The sequence below is a fragment of the Clarias gariepinus genome, chromosome 16 (assembly GCF_024256425.1).
Source record: "Clarias gariepinus isolate MV-2021 ecotype Netherlands chromosome 16, CGAR_prim_01v2, whole genome shotgun sequence".
Classification (NCBI taxonomy): Eukaryota; Metazoa; Chordata; class Actinopteri; order Siluriformes; family Clariidae; genus Clarias; species Clarias gariepinus.
In genome coordinates, this window is record NC_071115.1 from 10040381 (window position 1) to 10057087 (window position 16707).

The following is a 16707-nucleotide window of genomic DNA, read 5'->3' on the forward strand; positions in this document are numbered from 1 at the left end:
AAGCTAAGCAGGCTTGACCCAGGGTAGTGCTTGGATGGGAGACCACCTGACCCTGTAAGCTTTTCAGTTTTATTCCTTATTTGTTTTTTTATTTTTTTGTTTTATTAAAAAAATTAAAAACATATCATTTTAATTGGTCAAATAGGCCTTCCTTCAACCCAGTTTCCACTTCCAGTTGTACTGGTATGAGAGTGGCAGATCAAGCCTGATTTAGAAAGCTAAGCAGGCTTGACCCTGGGTAGTGCTTGGATGGGAGACCACCTGACTCTGTAAGCTTTTCAGTTTTATTCCTCATTTGGTTTTTTTCTTTTTTTTTTTTTTAAATTAAAAACAAATTTTAATTGGTCAAATAGGCCTTCCTTCAACCCAGTTTCCACTTCCAGTTGTACTGGTATGAGAGTGGCAGATCAAGCCTGATTTAGAAAGCTAAGTAGGCTTGACCCTGGGTAGTGCTTGGATGGGAGACCACATGACCCTGTAAGCTTTTCAGTTTTATTCCTCATTTGTCTTTTTTTTTTTTTTTTTTTTTTGTTTTTTATTAAATTAAAAACAAATCATTTTAATTGGTCAAATAGGCCTTCCTTCAACCCAGTTTCCACTTCCAGTTGTTCTGGTATGAGAGTGGCAGATCAAGCCTGATTTAGAAAACTAAGCAGGCTTGACCCTGGGTAGTGATTGGATGGGAGACCACCCGACCCTGTTATCTTTTCAGTTTTATTCGTCATATAGTTTTTTTTTTTTCAAATTAAAAACAAATCATTTTAATTGGTCAAATAGGCCTTCCTTCAACCCAGTTTCCACTTCCAGTTGTACTGGTATGAGAGTGGCAGATCAAGCCTGACTCTATTAACAGAGCACATGTCTGTTCGATTAAAGCGAACCAACCCTGACAGGGGGCACCCGGATTTGAACCGGGGACCTCTTGATCTGCAGTCAAAAGCTCTACCACTGAACTATACCCCCAAGACATGGCTAAGTTTCTTGATGCAAAATTTAATTAGGGTGGTTTGAAAAAGCATATTAGTATAGCTTTCACTGGACATTGTGACAACAGACTTTTCATTATTTGCCTGACTCTATTAACAGAGCACAAGTCTGTAAGATTAAAGCAAACCAACCCTGACAGGGGGCACCCAGATTTGAACCGGGGACCTCTTGATCTGCAGGCAAATACTCTACCACTGAGCTATACCCCCAAAACATGATTTGGCTTATTGTTGCAAAGTTTAATTGGGGTGGTGTGCAAAGCTTATTAGTATAGCTTACACTGGACATTGTAACAACAGACTTTGCATTATTTGCCTGACTCTATTAACAGAGCACAAGTCTGTACGATTAAAGCGAACCAAACCTTACAGGGGGCACCCGGATTTGAACCGGGGACCTCTTGATCTGCAGTCAAATGCTCTACCACTGAGCTATACCCCCAAAACATGCCTTGTCTTATTGTTGCTAAGTTTAATTAGGGTGGTTTGAAAAAGCATATTGGTATAGCTTTCACTGGACATTGTGACAACAGACTTTTCATTATTTGCCTGACTCTATTAACAGAGCACAACTCTGTAAGATTGTTTTTTCCTTATTCATAAAAACTAAAAAGACTGCAGTTAACAGCTCTACCACTGAGCTATACCCTGAAGACACGACTCAGTCTCTTGTTGCAACGTATAATTGCGGTGGTTTGCAGAGCATGATAACCTATCTTTCAAAGGTGGTTATGACAACATTTTGGTTATTTCCCTGACTCTATTAACAGAAAACAGTTCGGTGAACTTAAAGCAAACTCACCCTGCTAGGGGGCATCCGGATTTGAATCAGGGACCTCTTGATCTGCAGTCAAATGCTCTACCACTGAGCTTTACCCAAAAAACATGCCTCAGCTCATTGTTGCAAAGTTTAATTGGGGTGGTTTGAAAAAGCATATTGGTATAGCTTTCACTGGACATTGTGACAACAGACTTTTCATTATTTGCCTGACTCTATTAACAGAGCACAAGTCTGTACGATTAAAGCGAACCAAACCTTACAGGGGGCAACCGGATTTGAACCGGGGACCTCTTGATCTGCAGTCAAATGCTCTACCACTGAGCTATACCCCCAAAACATGCCTTGTCTTATTGTTGCTAAGTTTAATTAGGGTGGTTTGAAAAAGCATATTGGTATAGCTTTCACTGGACATTGTGACAACAGACTTTTCATTATTTGCCTGACTCTATTAACAGAGCACAACTCTGTAAGATTGTTTTTTCCTTATTCATAAAAACTAAAAAGACTGCAGTTAACAGCTCTACCACTGAGCTATACCCTGAAGACACGACTCAGTCTCTTGTTGCAACGTATAATTGCGGTGGTTTGCAGAGCATGATAACCTATCTTTCAAAGGTGGTTATGACAACATTTTGGTTATTTCCCTGACTCTATTAACAGAAAACAGTTCGGTGAACTTAAAGCAAACTCACCCTGCTAGGGGGCATCCGGATTTGAATCAGGGACCTCTTGATCTGCAGTCAAATGCTCTACCACTGAGCTTTACCCAAAAAACATGCCTCAGCTCATTGTTGCAAAGTTTAATTGGGGTGGTTTGAAAAAGCATATTGGTATAGCTTTCACTGGACATTGTGACAACAGACTTTTCATTATTTGCCTGACTCTATTAACAGAGCACATGTCTGTACGATTAAAGCGAACCAAACCTTACAGGGGGCACCCGGATTTGAACCGGGGACCTCTTGATCTGCAGTCAAATGCTCTACCACTGAGCTATACCCCCAAAACATGCCTTGCCTTATTGTTGCTAAGTTTAATTAGGGTGGTTTGAAAAAGCATATTAGTATAGCTTTCACTGGACATTGTGACAACAGACTTTTCATTATTTGCCTGACTCTATTAACAGAGCACAAGTCTGTAAGATTAAAGCAAACCCACCCTGACAGGGGGCACCCGGATTTGAACCGGGGACCTCTTGATCTGCAGTCAAATGCTCTACCACTGAGCTATACCCCCAAAACTTGATTTGGTTTATTGTTGCAAAGTTTAATTGGGGTGGTGTGCAAAGCATATTAGTATAGCTTACACTGGACATTGTGACAACAGACTTTTCATTATTTGCCTGACTCTATTAACAGAGCACAAGTTTGTACGATTAAAGCAAACCAAACCTTACAGGGGGCACCCGGACTTGAACCGGGGACCTCTTGATCTGCAGTCAAATGCTCTACCACTGAGCTATACCCCCAAAACATGCCTTGTCTTATTGTTGCTAAGTTTAATTAGGGTGGTTTGAAAAAGCATATTGGAATAGCTTTCACTGGACATTGTGACAACAGACTTTTCATTATTTGCCTGACTCTATTAACAGAGCACAACTCTGTAAGATTGTTTTTTCCTTATTCATGAAAACTGAAAAGACTGCAGTTAAATGCTCTACCACTGAGCTATACCCTGAAGACACGACTCAGTCTCTTGTTGCAACGTATAATTGGGGTGGTTTGCAGAGCATGATAACCTATCTTTCACTGGTGGTTATGACAACAACATTTTGGTTATTTCCCTGACTCTATTAACAGAAAACAGTTCGGTGAACTTAAAGCAAACTCACCCTGCTAGGGGGCATCCGGATTTGAATCAGGGACCTCTTGATCTGCAGTCAAATGCTCTACCACTGAGCTTTACCCCAAAAACATGATTTGGCTTATTGTTGCAAAGTTTAATTGGGGTGGTGTGCAAAGCATATTAGCATAGCTTGCACTGGACATTGTAACAACAGACTTTGCATTATTTGCCTGACTCTATTAACAGAGCACAAGTCTGTACGATTAAAGCGAACCAAACCTTACAGGGGGCACCCGGATTTGAACCGGGGACCTCTTGATCTGCAGTCAAATGCTCTACCACTGAGCTATACCCCCAAAACATGCCTTGTCTTATTGTTGCTAAGTTTAATTAGGGTGGTTTGAAAAAGCATATTGGTATAGCTTTCACTGGACATTGTGACAACAGACTTTTCATTATTTGCCTGACTCTATTAACAGAGCACAACTCTGTAAGATTGTTTTTTCCTTATTCATAAAAACTAAAAAGACTGCAGTTAACAGCTCTACCACTGAGCTATACCCTGAAGACACGACTCAGTCTCTTGTTGCAACGTATAATTGCGGTGGTTTGCAGAGCATGATAACCTATCTTTCAAAGGTGGTTATGACAACATTTTGGTTATTTCCCTGACTCTATTAACAGAAAACAGTTCGGTGAACTTAAAGCAAACTCACCCTGCTAGGGGGCATCCGGATTTGAATCAGGGACCTCTTGATCTGCAGTCAAATGCTCTACCACTGAGCTTTACCCAAAAAACATGCCTCAGCTCATTGTTGCAAAGTTTAATTGGGGTGGTTTGAAAAAGCATATTGGTATAGCTTTCACTGGACATTGTGACAACAGACTTTTCATTATTTGCCTGACTCTATTAACAGAGCACAAGTCTGTACGATTAAAGCGAACCAAACCTTACAGGGGGCAACCGGATTTGAACCGGGGACCTCTTGATCTGCAGTCAAATGCTCTACCACTGAGCTATACCCCCAAAACATGCCTTGTCTTATTGTTGCTAAGTTTAATTAGGGTGGTTTGAAAAAGCATATTGGTATAGCTTTCACTGGACATTGTGACAACAGACTTTTCATTATTTGCCTGACTCTATTAACAGAGCACAACTCTGTAAGATTGTTTTTTCCTTATTCATAAAAACTAAAAAGACTGCAGTTAACAGCTCTACCACTGAGCTATACCCTGAAGACACGACTCAGTCTCTTGTTGCAACGTATAATTGCGGTGGTTTGCAGAGCATGATAACCTATCTTTCAAAGGTGGTTATGACAACATTTTGGTTATTTCCCTGACTCTATTAACAGAAAACAGTTCGGTGAACTTAAAGCAAACTCACCCTGCTAGGGGGCATCCGGATTTGAATCAGGGACCTCTTGATCTGCAGTCAAATGCTCTACCACTGAGCTTTACCCAAAAAACATGCCTCAGCTCATTGTTGCAAAGTTTAATTGGGGTGGTTTGAAAAAGCATATTGGTATAGCTTTCACTGGACATTGTGACAACAGACTTTTCATTATTTGCCTGACTCTATTAACAGAGCACATGTCTGTACGATTAAAGCGAACCAAACCTTACAGGGGGCACCCGGATTTGAACCGGGGACCTCTTGATCTGCAGTCAAATGCTCTACCACTGAGCTATACCCCCAAAACATGCCTTGCCTTATTGTTGCTAAGTTTAATTAGGGTGGTTTGAAAAAGCATATTAGTATAGCTTTCACTGGACATTGTGACAACAGACTTTTCATTATTTGCCTGACTCTATTAACAGAGCACAAGTTTGTACGATTAAAGCAAACCAAACCTTACAGGGGGCACCCGGATTTGAACCGGGGACCTCTTGATCTGCAGTCAAATGCTCTACCACTGAGCTATACCCCCAAAACATGCCTTGTCTTATTGTTGCTAAGTTTAATTAGGGTGGTTTGAAAAAGCATATTGGAATAGCTTTCACTGGACATTGTGACAACAGACTTTTCATTATTTGCCTGACTCTATTAACAGAGCACAACTCTGTAAGATTGTTTTTTCCTTATTCATGAAAACTGAAAAGACTGCAGTTAAATGCTCTACCACTGAGCTATACCCTGAAGACACGACTCAGTCTCTTGTTGCAACGTATAATTGGGGTGGTTTGCAGAGCATGATAACCTATCTTTCACTGGTGGTTATGACAACAACATTTTGGTTATTTCCCTGACTCTATTAACAGAAAACAGTTCGGTGAACTTAAAGCAAACTCACCCTGCTAGGGGGCATCCGGATTTGAATCAGGGACCTCTTGATCTGCAGTCAAATGCTCTACCACTGAGCTTTACCCCAAAAACATGATTTGGCTTATTGTTGCAAAGTTTAATTGGGGTGGTGTGCAAAGCATATTAGCATAGCTTGCACTGGACATTGTGACAACAGACTTTGCATTAATTGCCTGACTCTATTAACAGAGCACAAGTCTGTAAGATTGTTTATTCCTTATTCATAAAAACTGAAAAGACTGCAGTTAAATGCTCTACCACTGAGCTATACCCTGAAGACACGACTCAGTCTCTTGTTGCAACGTATAATTAGGGTGGTTTGCAGAGCATGATAACCTATCTTTCACTGGTGGTTATGACAACAACATTTTGGTTAATTCCCTGACTCTATTAACAGAAAACAGTTCGGTGAACTTTAAGCAAACTCACCCTGCTAGGGGGCATCCGGGTTTGAATCAGGGACCTCTTGTTCTGCAGTCAAATGCTCTACCACTGAGCTTTACCCCCAAAACATGCCTCAGCTCATTGTTGCAAAGTTTAATTGGGGTGGTTTGAAAAAGCGTATTGGTATAGCTTTCACTGGACATTGTGACAACAGACTTTTCATTATTTGCCTGACTCTATTAACAGAGAACAAGTCTGTACGATTAAAGCGAACCAACCCTGACAGGGGGCACCCGGATTTGAACCGGGGACCTCTTGATCTGCAGTCAAATGCTCTACCACTGAGCTATACCCCCAAAACATGCCTTGCCTTATTGTTGCTAAGTTTAATTAGGGTGGTTTGAAAAAGCATATTAGTATAGCTTTCACTGGACATTGTGACAACAGACTTTTCATTATTTGCCTGACTCTATTAACAGAGCACAAGTCTGTAAGATTGTTTTTTCCTTATTCATAAAAACTGAAAAGACTGCAGTTAAATGCTCTACCACTGAGCTATACCCTGAAGACACGAATCAGTCTCTTGTTGCAACGTATAATTGGGGTGGTTTGCAGAGCATGATAATCTTTCACTGGTGGTTATGACAACAACATTTTGGTTATTTCCCTGACTCTATTAACAGAAAACAGTTCGGTGAACTTAAAGCAAACTCACCCTGCAAAGGGGCATCCGGATTTGAATCAGGGATCTCTTGATCTGCAGTCAAATGCTCTACCACTGAACTTTACCCCCAAAACATGCCTCAGCTCATTGTTGCAAAGTTTAATTGGGGTGGTTTGAAAAAGCATATTGGTATAGCTTTCACAGGCCATTGTGACAACAGACTTTTCATTATTTGCCTGACTCTATTAACAGAGCACAAGTCTGTACGATTAAAGCGAACCAAGCCTGTCAGGGGCACCCTGATTTGAACCGGGGACCTCTTGATCTGCAGTCAAATGCTCTACCACTGAGCTATACCCCCAAAACATGCCTTGGCTTATTGTTGCTAAGTTTAATTAGGGTGGTTTGAAAAAGCATATTGGTATAGCTTTCACTGGACATTGTGACAACAGACTTTGCATTAATTGCCTGACTCTATTAACAGAGCACAAGTCTGTAAGATTAAAGCAAACCAACCCTGGGAGGGGGCACCCGGATTTGAACCGGGGACCTCTTGATCTGCAGTCAAATGCTCTACCACTGAGCTATACCCCCAAAACATGATTTGGTTTATTGTTGCAAAGTTTAATTGGGGTGGTGTGCAAAGCTTATTAGTATAGCTTACACTGGACATTGTGACAACAGACTTTTCATTATTTTCCTGACTCTATTAACAGAGCACAAGTCTGAAAGATTAAAGCGAACCAAACCTTACAGGGTGCACCCGGATTTGAAACAGGGACCTCTTGATCTGCAGTCAAATGCTCTACCACTGAGCTATACCCCCAAAATATGCATCACTTCATTGTTGCAAAGATTAATTGGGGTGGTGTGCAAAGCATATTAGTATAGCTTACACTGGACATTGTGACAACAGACTTTTCATTATTTGCCTGACTCTATTAACAGAGCACAAATCTGTAAGATTAAAGCAAAACAACCCTGACAGGGGGCACCCGGATTTGAACCGGGGACCTCTTGATCTGCAGTCAAATGCTCTACCACTGAACTATACCCCCAAGACATGGCTCAGTTTCTTGATGCAAAATTTAATTGGGGTGGTGTGCAAAGCATATTAGTATAGCTTGCACTGGACATTGTATTAATTGCCTAACTCTATTAACAGAGCATAAGTCTGTACGATTAAAGCAAACCAAGCCTGACAGGGGCACCCTGATTTGAACCGGGGACCTCTTGATCTGCAGTCAAACGCTCTACCACTGAGCTATACCCCCAAAACATGCGTTGCCTTATTGTTGCTAAGTTTAATTAGGGTGGTTTGAAAAAGCATATTAGTAAAGCTTTCACTGGACATTGTGACAACAGACTTTTCATTATTTGCCTGACTCTATTAACAGAGCACAAGTCTGTAAGATTAAAGCAAACCAACCCTGACAGGGGGCACCCGGATTTGAACCGGGGACCTCTTGATCTGCAGTCAAATGATCTACCACTGAGCTATACCCCCAAAACACGACTTCACTTATTGTTACCAAGTTTAATTGGGGTGGTGTGCAAAGCATATTAGTATAGCTTACACTGGACATTGTGACAACAGACTTTTCATTATTTGCCTGACTCTATTAACAGAGCACAAGTCTGTAAGATTAAAGCAAACCAACCCTGACAGGGGGCACCCGGATTTGAACCGGGGACCTCTTGATCTGCAGTCAAATGATCTACCACTGAGCTATACCCCCAAAACATGCCTTGGCTTATTGTTGCTAAGTTTAATTAGGGTGGTTTGAAAAAGCATATTGGTATAGCTTTCACTGGACATTGTGACAACAGACTTTTCATTATTTGCCTGACTCTATTAACAGAGCACAAGTCTGTAAGATTAAAGCAAACCAACTCTGAGAGGGGGCATCCTGATTTGAACCGGGGATCTCTTGAATTGCAGTCAATCGCTCTACCGCTGAGCTATACCCCAAAAACACGACTTCACTTATTGTTACCAAGTTTAATTGGGGTGGTGTGCAAAGCATATTAGTATAGCTTACACTGGACATTGTGACAACAGACTTTGCATTATTTGCCTGACTCTATTAACAGAGCACATGTCTGTTCGATTAAAGCGAACCAACCCTGACAGGGGGCACCCGGATTTGAACCGGGGACCTCTTGATCTGCAGTCAAATGCTCTACCACTGAACTATACCCCCAAAACATGGCTCAGTTTCTTGATGCAAAATTTAATTGGGGTGGTGTGCAAAGCATATTAGTATAGCTTGCACTGGACATTGTAACAACAGACTTTTCATTATTTGCCTGACTCTATTAACAGAGCACAAGTCGGTAAGATTAAAGCAAACCAACCCTGACAGGGGGCACCCGGATTTGAACCAGGGACCTCTTGATCTGCAGTCAAATACTCTACCACTGAGCTATACCCCCAAAACGTGAGTTGGCTTATTGTTGCAAAGATTAATTGGGGTGGTGTGCAAAGCTTATTAGTATAGCTTACACTGGACATTGTAACAACAGACTTTGCCTGACTCTGTTAACAGAGCACAAGTCTGTACGATTAAAGCGAACCAAACCTTACAGGGGGCACCCGGATTTGAACAGGGGACCTCTTGATCTGCAGTCAAATGCTCTACCACTGAGCTATACCCCCAAAACATGCCTTGTCTTATTGTTGCTAAGTTTAATTAGGGTGGTTTGAAAAAGCATATTGGTATAGCTTTCACTGGACATTGTGACAACAGACTTTTCATTATTTGCCTGACTCTATTAACAGAGCACAAGTCTGTAAGATTAAAGCAAACCAACCCTGACAGGGGGCACCCGGATTTGAACCGGGGACCTCTTGATCTGCAGTCAAATGATCTACCACTGAGCTATACCCCCAAAACATGCCTTGGCTTATTGTTGCTAAGTTTAATTAGGGTGGTTTGAAAAAGCATATTGGTATAGCTTTCACTGGACATTGTGACAACAGACTTTTCATTATTTGCCTGACTCTATTAACAGAGCACAAGTCTGTAAGATTAAAGCAAACCAACTCTGAGAGGGGGCATCCTGATTTGAACCGGGGATCTCTTGAATTGCAGTCAATCGCTCTACCGCTGAGCTATACCCCCAAAACACGACTTCACTTATTGTTACCAAGTTTAATTGGGGTGGTGTGCAAAGCATATTAGTATAGCTTACACTGGACATTGTGACAACAGACTTTGCATTATTTGCCTGACTCTATTAACAGAGCACATGTCTGTCCGATTAAAGCGAACCAACCCTGACAGGGGGCACCCGGATTTGAACCGGGGACCTCTTGATCTGCAGTCAAATGCTCTACCACTGAACTATACCCCCAAAACATGGCTCAGTTTCTTGATGCAAAATTTAATTGGGGTGGTGTGCAAAGCATATTAGTATAGCTTTCGCTGGACATTACAACAACAGACTTTTGTTTATTTCCCTGACTCTATTAACAGAGCACAACTTTGTAAGATTGTTTTTTCCTTATTCATAAAAACTGAAAAGACTGCAGTTAAATGCTCTACCACTGAGCTATACCCTGAAGACACCACTCAGTCTCTTGTTGCAACGTACAATTGGGGTGGTTTGCAGAGCATGATAACCTATCTTTCACTGGTGGTTATGACAACAACATTTTGGTTATTTCCCTGACTCTATTAACAGAAAACAGTTCGGTGAACTTAAAGCAAACTCACCCTGCAAGGGGGCATCCGGATTTAAATCAGGGATCTCTTGATCTGCAGTCAAATGCTCTACCACTGAGCTTTACCCCCAAAACATGCCTCAGCTCATTGTTGCAAAGTTTAATTGGGGTGGTTTGAAAAAGCCTATTGGTATAGCTTTTACAGGACATTGTGACAACAGACTTTTCTTTATTTGCCTGACTCTATTAAAAGAGCACAAGTCTGTACGATTAAAGCGAACAAAACCTTACAGGGGACACCCGGATTTGAACCGGGGACCTCTTGATGTGCAGTTAAATGCTCTACCACTGAGCTATACCCCCAAAACATGCCTTGTCTTATTGTTGCTAAGTTTAATTAGGGTGGTTTGAAAAAGCATATTAGTATAGCTTTCACTGGACATTGTGACAACAGACTTTTCATTATTTGCCTGACTCTATTAACAGAGCACAAGTCTGTAAGATTGTTTTTTCCTTATTCATAAAAACTGAAAAGACTGCAGTTAAATGCTCTACCACTGAGCTATACCCTGAAGACACGAATCAGTCTCTTGTTGCAACGTATAATTGGGGTGGTTTGCAGAGCATGATAATCTTTCACTGGTGGTTATGACAACAACATTTTGGTTATTTCCCTGACTCTATTAACAGAAAACAGTTCGGTGAACTTAAAGCAAACTCACCCTGCAAAGGGGCATCCGGATTTGAATCAGGGATCTCTTGATCTGCAGTCAAATGCTCTACCACTGAGCTTTACCCCCAAAACATGCCTCAGCTCATTGTTGCAAAGTTTAATTGGGGTGGTTTGAAAAAGCATATTGGTATAGCTTTCACAGGACATTGTGACAACAGACTTTTCATTATTTGCCTGACTCTATTAACAGAGCACAAGTCTGTACGATTAAAGCGAACCAAGCCTGTCAGGGGCACCCTGATTTGAACCGGGGACCTCTTGATCTGCAGTCAAATGCTCTACCGCTGAGCTATACCCCCAAAACATGCCTTGGCTTATTGTTGCTAAGTTTAATTAGGGTGGTTTGAAAAAGCATATTGGTATAGCTTTCACTGGACATTGTGACAACAGACTTTGCATTAATTGCCTGACTCTATTAACAGAGCACAAGTCTGTAAGATTAAAGCAAACCAACCCTGGGAGGGGGCACCCGGATTTGAACCGGGGACCTCTTGATCTGCAGTCAAATGCTCTACCACTGAGCTATACCCCCAAAACATGATTTGGTTTATTGTTGCAAAGTTTAATTGGGGTGGTGTGCAAAGCTTATTAGTATAGCTTACACTGGACATTGTGACAACAGACTTTTCATTATTTTCCTGACTCTATTAACAGAGCACAAGTCTGAAAGATTAAAGCGAACCAATCCTTACAGGGTGCACCCGGATTTGAACCAGGGACCTCTTGATCTGCAGTCAAATGCTCTACCACTGAGCTATACCCCCAAAATATGCATCACTTCATTGTTGCAAAGATTAATTGGGGTGGTGTGCAAAGCATATTAGTATAGCTTACACTGGACATTGTGACAACAGACTTTTCATTATTTGCCTGACTCTATTAATAGAGCACAAATCTGTAAGATTAAAGCAAAACAACCCTGACAGGGGGCACCCGGATTTGAACCGGGGACCTCTTGATCTGCAGTCAAATGCTCTACCACTGAACTATACCCCCAAGACATGGCTCAGTTTCTTGATGCAAAATTTAATTGGGGTGGTGTGCAAAGCATATTAGTATAGCTTGCACTGGACATTGTATTAATTGCCTGACTCTATTACAAGAGCATAAGTCTGTACGATTAAAGCGAACCAAGCCTGACAGGGGCACCCTGATTTGAACCGGGGACCTCTTGATCTGCAGTCAAATGCGCTACCACTGAGCTATACCCCCAAAACATGCCGTGGTTTATTGTTGCTAAGTTTAATTAGGGTGGTTTGAAAAAGCATATTGGTATAGCTTTCACTGGACATTGTGACAACAGACTTTGCATTAATTGCCTGACTCTATTAACAGAGCACAAGTCTGTAAGATTAAAGCAAACCAACCCTGAGAGGGGGCACCCGGATTTGAACCGGGGACCTCTTGATCTGCAGTCAAACGCTCTACCACTGGGCTATACCCCCAAAACATGCCCTGCCTTATTGTTGCTAAGTTTAATTAGGGTGGTTTGAAAAAGCATATTAGTATAGCTTTCACTGGACATTGTGACAACAGACTTTTCATTATTTGCCTGACTCTATTAACAGAGCACAAGTCTGTAAGATTAAAGCAAACCAACCCTGACAGGGGGCACCCGGATTTGAACCGGGGACCTCATGATCTGCAGTCAAATGATCTACCACTGAGCTATACCCCCAAAACACGACTTCACTTATTGTTACCAAGTTTAATTGGGGTGGTGTGCAAAGCATATTAGTATAGCTTACACTGGACATTGTGACAACAGACTTTTCATTATTTGCCTGACTCTATTAACAGAGCACAAGTCTGTAAGATTAAAGCAAACCAACCCTGACAGGGGGCACCCGGATTTGAACCGGGGACCTCATGATCTGCAGTCAAATGATCTACCACTGAGCTATACCCCCAAAACACGACTTCACTTATTGTTACCAAGTTTAATTGGGGTGGTGTGCAAAGCATATTAGTATAGCTTACACTGGATATTGTGACAACAGACTTTGCATTATTTGCCTGACTCTATTAACAGAGCACATGTCTGTTCGATTAAAGCGAACCAACCCTGACAGGGGGCACCCGGACATGAACCGGGGACCTCTTGATCTGCAGTCAAATGCTCTACCACTGAACTATACCCCCAAGACATGGCTCAGTTTCTTGATGCAAAATTTAATTGGGGTGGTGTGCAAAGCATATTAGTATAGCTTACACTGGACATTGTGACAACAGACTTTGCATTATTTGCCTGACTCTATTAACAGAGCACATGTCTGTTCGATTAAAGCGAACCAACCCTGACAGGGGGCACCCTAATTTGAACCGGGGACCTCTTGATCTGCAGTCAAATGCTCTACCACTGAGCTATACCCCCAAAACATGCCTTGGCTTATTGTTGCTAAGTTTAATTAGAGTGGTTTGAAAAAGCATATTAGTATAGCTTTCACTGGACATTGTGACAACAGACTTTTCATTATTTGCCTGACTCTATTAACAGAGCACAAGTCTGTAAGATTAAAGCAAACCAACCCTGACAGGGGGCACCCGGATTTGAACCGGGGACCTCTTGATCTGCAGTCAAATACTCTACCACTGAGCTATACCCCCAAAACGTGATTTGGCTTATTGTTGCAAAGTTTAATTGGGGTGGTGTGCAAAGCTTATTAGTATAGCTTACACTGGACATTGTAACAACAGACTTTGCATTATTTGCCTGACTCTGTTAACAGAGCACAAGTCTGTACGATTGTTTTTTCCTTATTCATAAAAACTGAAAAGACTGCAGTTAAATGCTCTACCACTGAGCTATACCCTGAAGACACGACTCAGTCTCTTGTTGCAACGTATAATTGGGGTGGTTTGCAGAGCATGATAACCTATCTTTCACTGGTGGTTATGACAACAACATTTTGGTTATTTCCCTGACTCTATTAACAGAAAACAGTTCGGTGAACTTAAAGCAAACTCACCCTGCAAAAGGGCATCCGGATTTGAATCAGGGACCTCTTGATCTGCAGTCAAATGCTCTACCACTGAGCTTTACCCCGAAAACAGGCCTCAGCTCATTGTTGCAAAGTTTAATAGGGGTGGTTTGAAAAAGCATATTGGTAAAGCTTTCACTGGACATTGTGACAACAGACTTTTCATTATTTGCCTGACTCTATTAACAGAGCACAAGTCTGTACGATTAAAGCAAACCAAGCCTTACAGGGGGCACCCGGATTTGAACCGGGGACCTCTTGATCTGCAGTCAAATGCTCTACCACTGAGCTATGCCCCCAAAACATGCCTTGTCTTATTGTTGCTAAGTTTAATTAGGGTGGTTTGAAAAAGCATATTAGTATAGCTTTCACTGGACATTGTGACAACAGACTTTTCATTATTTGCCTGACTCTATTAACAGAGCACAAGTCTGTAAAATTGTTTTTTCCTTATTCATAAAAACTGAAAAGACTGCAGTTAAATGCTCTACCACTGAGCTATACCCTGAAGACACCACTCAGTCTCTTGTTGCAACGTATAATTTGGGGTGGTTTGCAGAGCATGATAACCTATCTTTCACTGGTGGTTATGACAACAACATTTTGGTTATTTCCCTGACTCTATTAACAGAAAACAGTTCGGTGAACTTAAAGCAAACTCACCCTGCAAAGGGGCATCCGGATTTGAATTAGGGATCTCTTGATCTGCAGTCAAATGCTCTACCACTGAGCTTTACCCCCAAAACATGCCTCAGCTCATTGTTGCAAAGTTTAATTGGGGTGGTTTGAAAAAGCATATTGGTATAGCTTTCACAGGACATTGTGACAACAGACTTTTCATTATTTGCCTGACTCTATTAAAAGAGCACAAGTCTGTACGATTAAAGCGAACCAAACCTTACAGGGGGCACCCGGATTTGAACCGGGGACCTCTTGATCTGCAGTCAAATGCTCTACCACTGAGCTATACCCCCAAAACATGCCTTGCCTTATTGTTGCTAAGTTTAATTAGGGTGGTTTGAAAAAGAATATTAGTATAGCTTTCACTGGACATTGTGACAACAGACTTTTCATTATTTGCCTGACTCTATTAACAGAGCACAAGTCTGTAAGATTAAAGCAAACCAACCCTGACAGGGGGCACCCGGATTTGAACCGGGGACCTCTTGATCTACAGTCAAATGCTCTACCACTGAGCTATACCCCCAAAACATGCCTTGCCTTATTGTTGCTAAGTTTAATTAGGGTGGTTTGAAAAAGCATATTAGTATAGCTTTCACTGGACATTGCGACAACAGACTTTCCATTATTTGCCTGACTCTATTAACAGAGCACAAGTCTGTAAGATTAAAGCAAACCAACCCTGACAGGGGGCACCCGGATTTGAACCGGGGACCTCTTGATCTGCAGTCAAATGCTCTACCACTGAGCTATACCCCCAAGACATGGCTCAGTTTCTTGATGCAAAGTTTAATTGGGGTGGTTTGCAGAGCATATTAGTATAGCTTTCGCTGGACATTACAACAACAGACTTTTGTTTATTTCCCTGACTCTATTAACAGTGCACGACTTTGTAAGATTGTTTTTTCCTTATTCATAAAAACTGAAAAGACTGCAGTTAAATGCTCTACCACTGAGCTATACCCTGAAGACACCACTCAGTCTCTTGTTGCAACGTACAATTGGGGTGGTTTGCAGAGCATGATAACCTATCTTTCACTGGTGGTTATGACAACAACATTTTGGTTATTTCCCTGACTCTATCAATAGAAAACAGTTCGGTGAACTTAAAGCAAACTCACCCTGCCAGGGGGCATCCGGATTTGAACCAGGGACCTATTGATCTGCAGTCAAATGCTCTACCACTGAGCTTTACCCCGAAAACAGGCCTCAGCTCATTGTTGCAAAGTTTAATAGGGGTGGTTTGAAAAAGCATATTGGTAAAGCTTTCACTGGACATTGTGACAACAGACTTTTCATTATTTGCCTGACTCTATTAACAGAGCACAAGTCTGTACGATTAAAGCAAACCAAGCCTTACAGGGGGCACACGGATTTGAACCGGGGACCTCTTGATCTGCAGTCAAATGCTCTACCACTGAGCTATACCCCCAAAACATGCCTTGTCTTATTGTTGCTAAGTTTAATTAGGGTGGTTTGAAAAAGCATATTAGTATAGCTTTCACTGGACATTGTGACAACAGACTTTTCATTATTTGCCTGACTCTATTAACAGAGCACAAGTCTGTAAGATTAAAGCAAACCAATCCTGACAGGGGGCAACCGGATTTGAACCGGGGACCTCTTGATCTGCAGTCAAATGCTCTACCACTGAGCTATACCCCCAAGACATGGCTCAGTTTCTTGATGCAAAGTTTAACTGGGGTGGTTTGCAGAGCATATTAGTATAGCTTTCGCTGG

The 16707-nt window shown here is 41.7% G+C and overlaps 22 non-coding genes across 22 annotated transcripts; all 22 read right to left on the reverse strand.

Annotated features, from left to right (window-relative positions):
* Nucleotides 1-891: 891 nt before the first annotated feature.
* trnac-gca (transfer RNA cysteine (anticodon GCA)) lies at nucleotides 892-963 on the reverse strand. The gene has a single exon. It is a non-coding gene; the product is annotated as a tRNA-Cys (tRNA).
* A 393-nt stretch (nucleotides 964-1356) lies between these two features.
* trnac-gca (transfer RNA cysteine (anticodon GCA)) lies at nucleotides 1357-1428 on the reverse strand. The gene has a single exon. It is a non-coding gene; the product is annotated as a tRNA-Cys (tRNA).
* Nucleotides 1429-2698: 1270 nt separating this feature from the next.
* On the reverse strand, nucleotides 2699-2770 carry trnac-gca (transfer RNA cysteine (anticodon GCA)). Its single transcript has one exon. It is a non-coding gene; the product is annotated as a tRNA-Cys (tRNA).
* Nucleotides 2771-2931: 161 nt separating this feature from the next.
* On the reverse strand, nucleotides 2932-3003 carry trnac-gca (transfer RNA cysteine (anticodon GCA)). The gene has a single exon. It is a non-coding gene; the product is annotated as a tRNA-Cys (tRNA).
* A 160-nt stretch (nucleotides 3004-3163) lies between these two features.
* Nucleotides 3164-3235, reverse strand: trnac-gca (transfer RNA cysteine (anticodon GCA)). The gene has a single exon. It is a non-coding gene; the product is annotated as a tRNA-Cys (tRNA).
* Nucleotides 3236-3836: 601 nt separating this feature from the next.
* Nucleotides 3837-3908, reverse strand: trnac-gca (transfer RNA cysteine (anticodon GCA)). Its single transcript has one exon. It is a non-coding gene; the product is annotated as a tRNA-Cys (tRNA).
* A 1270-nt stretch (nucleotides 3909-5178) lies between these two features.
* trnac-gca (transfer RNA cysteine (anticodon GCA)) lies at nucleotides 5179-5250 on the reverse strand. Its single transcript has one exon. It is a non-coding gene; the product is annotated as a tRNA-Cys (tRNA).
* A 161-nt stretch (nucleotides 5251-5411) lies between these two features.
* trnac-gca (transfer RNA cysteine (anticodon GCA)) lies at nucleotides 5412-5483 on the reverse strand. The gene has a single exon. It is a non-coding gene; the product is annotated as a tRNA-Cys (tRNA).
* A 1042-nt stretch (nucleotides 5484-6525) lies between these two features.
* Nucleotides 6526-6597, reverse strand: trnac-gca (transfer RNA cysteine (anticodon GCA)). Its single transcript has one exon. It is a non-coding gene; the product is annotated as a tRNA-Cys (tRNA).
* Nucleotides 6598-7427: 830 nt separating this feature from the next.
* trnac-gca (transfer RNA cysteine (anticodon GCA)) lies at nucleotides 7428-7499 on the reverse strand. Its single transcript has one exon. It is a non-coding gene; the product is annotated as a tRNA-Cys (tRNA).
* A 392-nt stretch (nucleotides 7500-7891) lies between these two features.
* On the reverse strand, nucleotides 7892-7963 carry trnac-gca (transfer RNA cysteine (anticodon GCA)). The gene has a single exon. It is a non-coding gene; the product is annotated as a tRNA-Cys (tRNA).
* Nucleotides 7964-9037: 1074 nt separating this feature from the next.
* trnac-gca (transfer RNA cysteine (anticodon GCA)) lies at nucleotides 9038-9109 on the reverse strand. Its single transcript has one exon. It is a non-coding gene; the product is annotated as a tRNA-Cys (tRNA).
* A 160-nt stretch (nucleotides 9110-9269) lies between these two features.
* On the reverse strand, nucleotides 9270-9341 carry trnac-gca (transfer RNA cysteine (anticodon GCA)). The gene has a single exon. It is a non-coding gene; the product is annotated as a tRNA-Cys (tRNA).
* Nucleotides 9342-10190: 849 nt separating this feature from the next.
* trnac-gca (transfer RNA cysteine (anticodon GCA)) lies at nucleotides 10191-10262 on the reverse strand. Its single transcript has one exon. It is a non-coding gene; the product is annotated as a tRNA-Cys (tRNA).
* A 1503-nt stretch (nucleotides 10263-11765) lies between these two features.
* Nucleotides 11766-11837, reverse strand: trnac-gca (transfer RNA cysteine (anticodon GCA)). The gene has a single exon. It is a non-coding gene; the product is annotated as a tRNA-Cys (tRNA).
* Nucleotides 11838-12229: 392 nt separating this feature from the next.
* On the reverse strand, nucleotides 12230-12301 carry trnac-gca (transfer RNA cysteine (anticodon GCA)). Its single transcript has one exon. It is a non-coding gene; the product is annotated as a tRNA-Cys (tRNA).
* A 377-nt stretch (nucleotides 12302-12678) lies between these two features.
* Nucleotides 12679-12750, reverse strand: trnac-gca (transfer RNA cysteine (anticodon GCA)). Its single transcript has one exon. It is a non-coding gene; the product is annotated as a tRNA-Cys (tRNA).
* A 1090-nt stretch (nucleotides 12751-13840) lies between these two features.
* trnac-gca (transfer RNA cysteine (anticodon GCA)) lies at nucleotides 13841-13912 on the reverse strand. Its single transcript has one exon. It is a non-coding gene; the product is annotated as a tRNA-Cys (tRNA).
* A 601-nt stretch (nucleotides 13913-14513) lies between these two features.
* On the reverse strand, nucleotides 14514-14585 carry trnac-gca (transfer RNA cysteine (anticodon GCA)). The gene has a single exon. It is a non-coding gene; the product is annotated as a tRNA-Cys (tRNA).
* A 603-nt stretch (nucleotides 14586-15188) lies between these two features.
* On the reverse strand, nucleotides 15189-15260 carry trnac-gca (transfer RNA cysteine (anticodon GCA)). The gene has a single exon. It is a non-coding gene; the product is annotated as a tRNA-Cys (tRNA).
* Nucleotides 15261-15421: 161 nt separating this feature from the next.
* trnay-gua (transfer RNA tyrosine (anticodon GUA)) lies at nucleotides 15422-15493 on the reverse strand. The gene has a single exon. It is a non-coding gene; the product is annotated as a tRNA-Tyr (tRNA).
* A 161-nt stretch (nucleotides 15494-15654) lies between these two features.
* Nucleotides 15655-15726, reverse strand: trnac-gca (transfer RNA cysteine (anticodon GCA)). Its single transcript has one exon. It is a non-coding gene; the product is annotated as a tRNA-Cys (tRNA).
* Nucleotides 15727-16707: the final 981 nt, after the last annotated feature.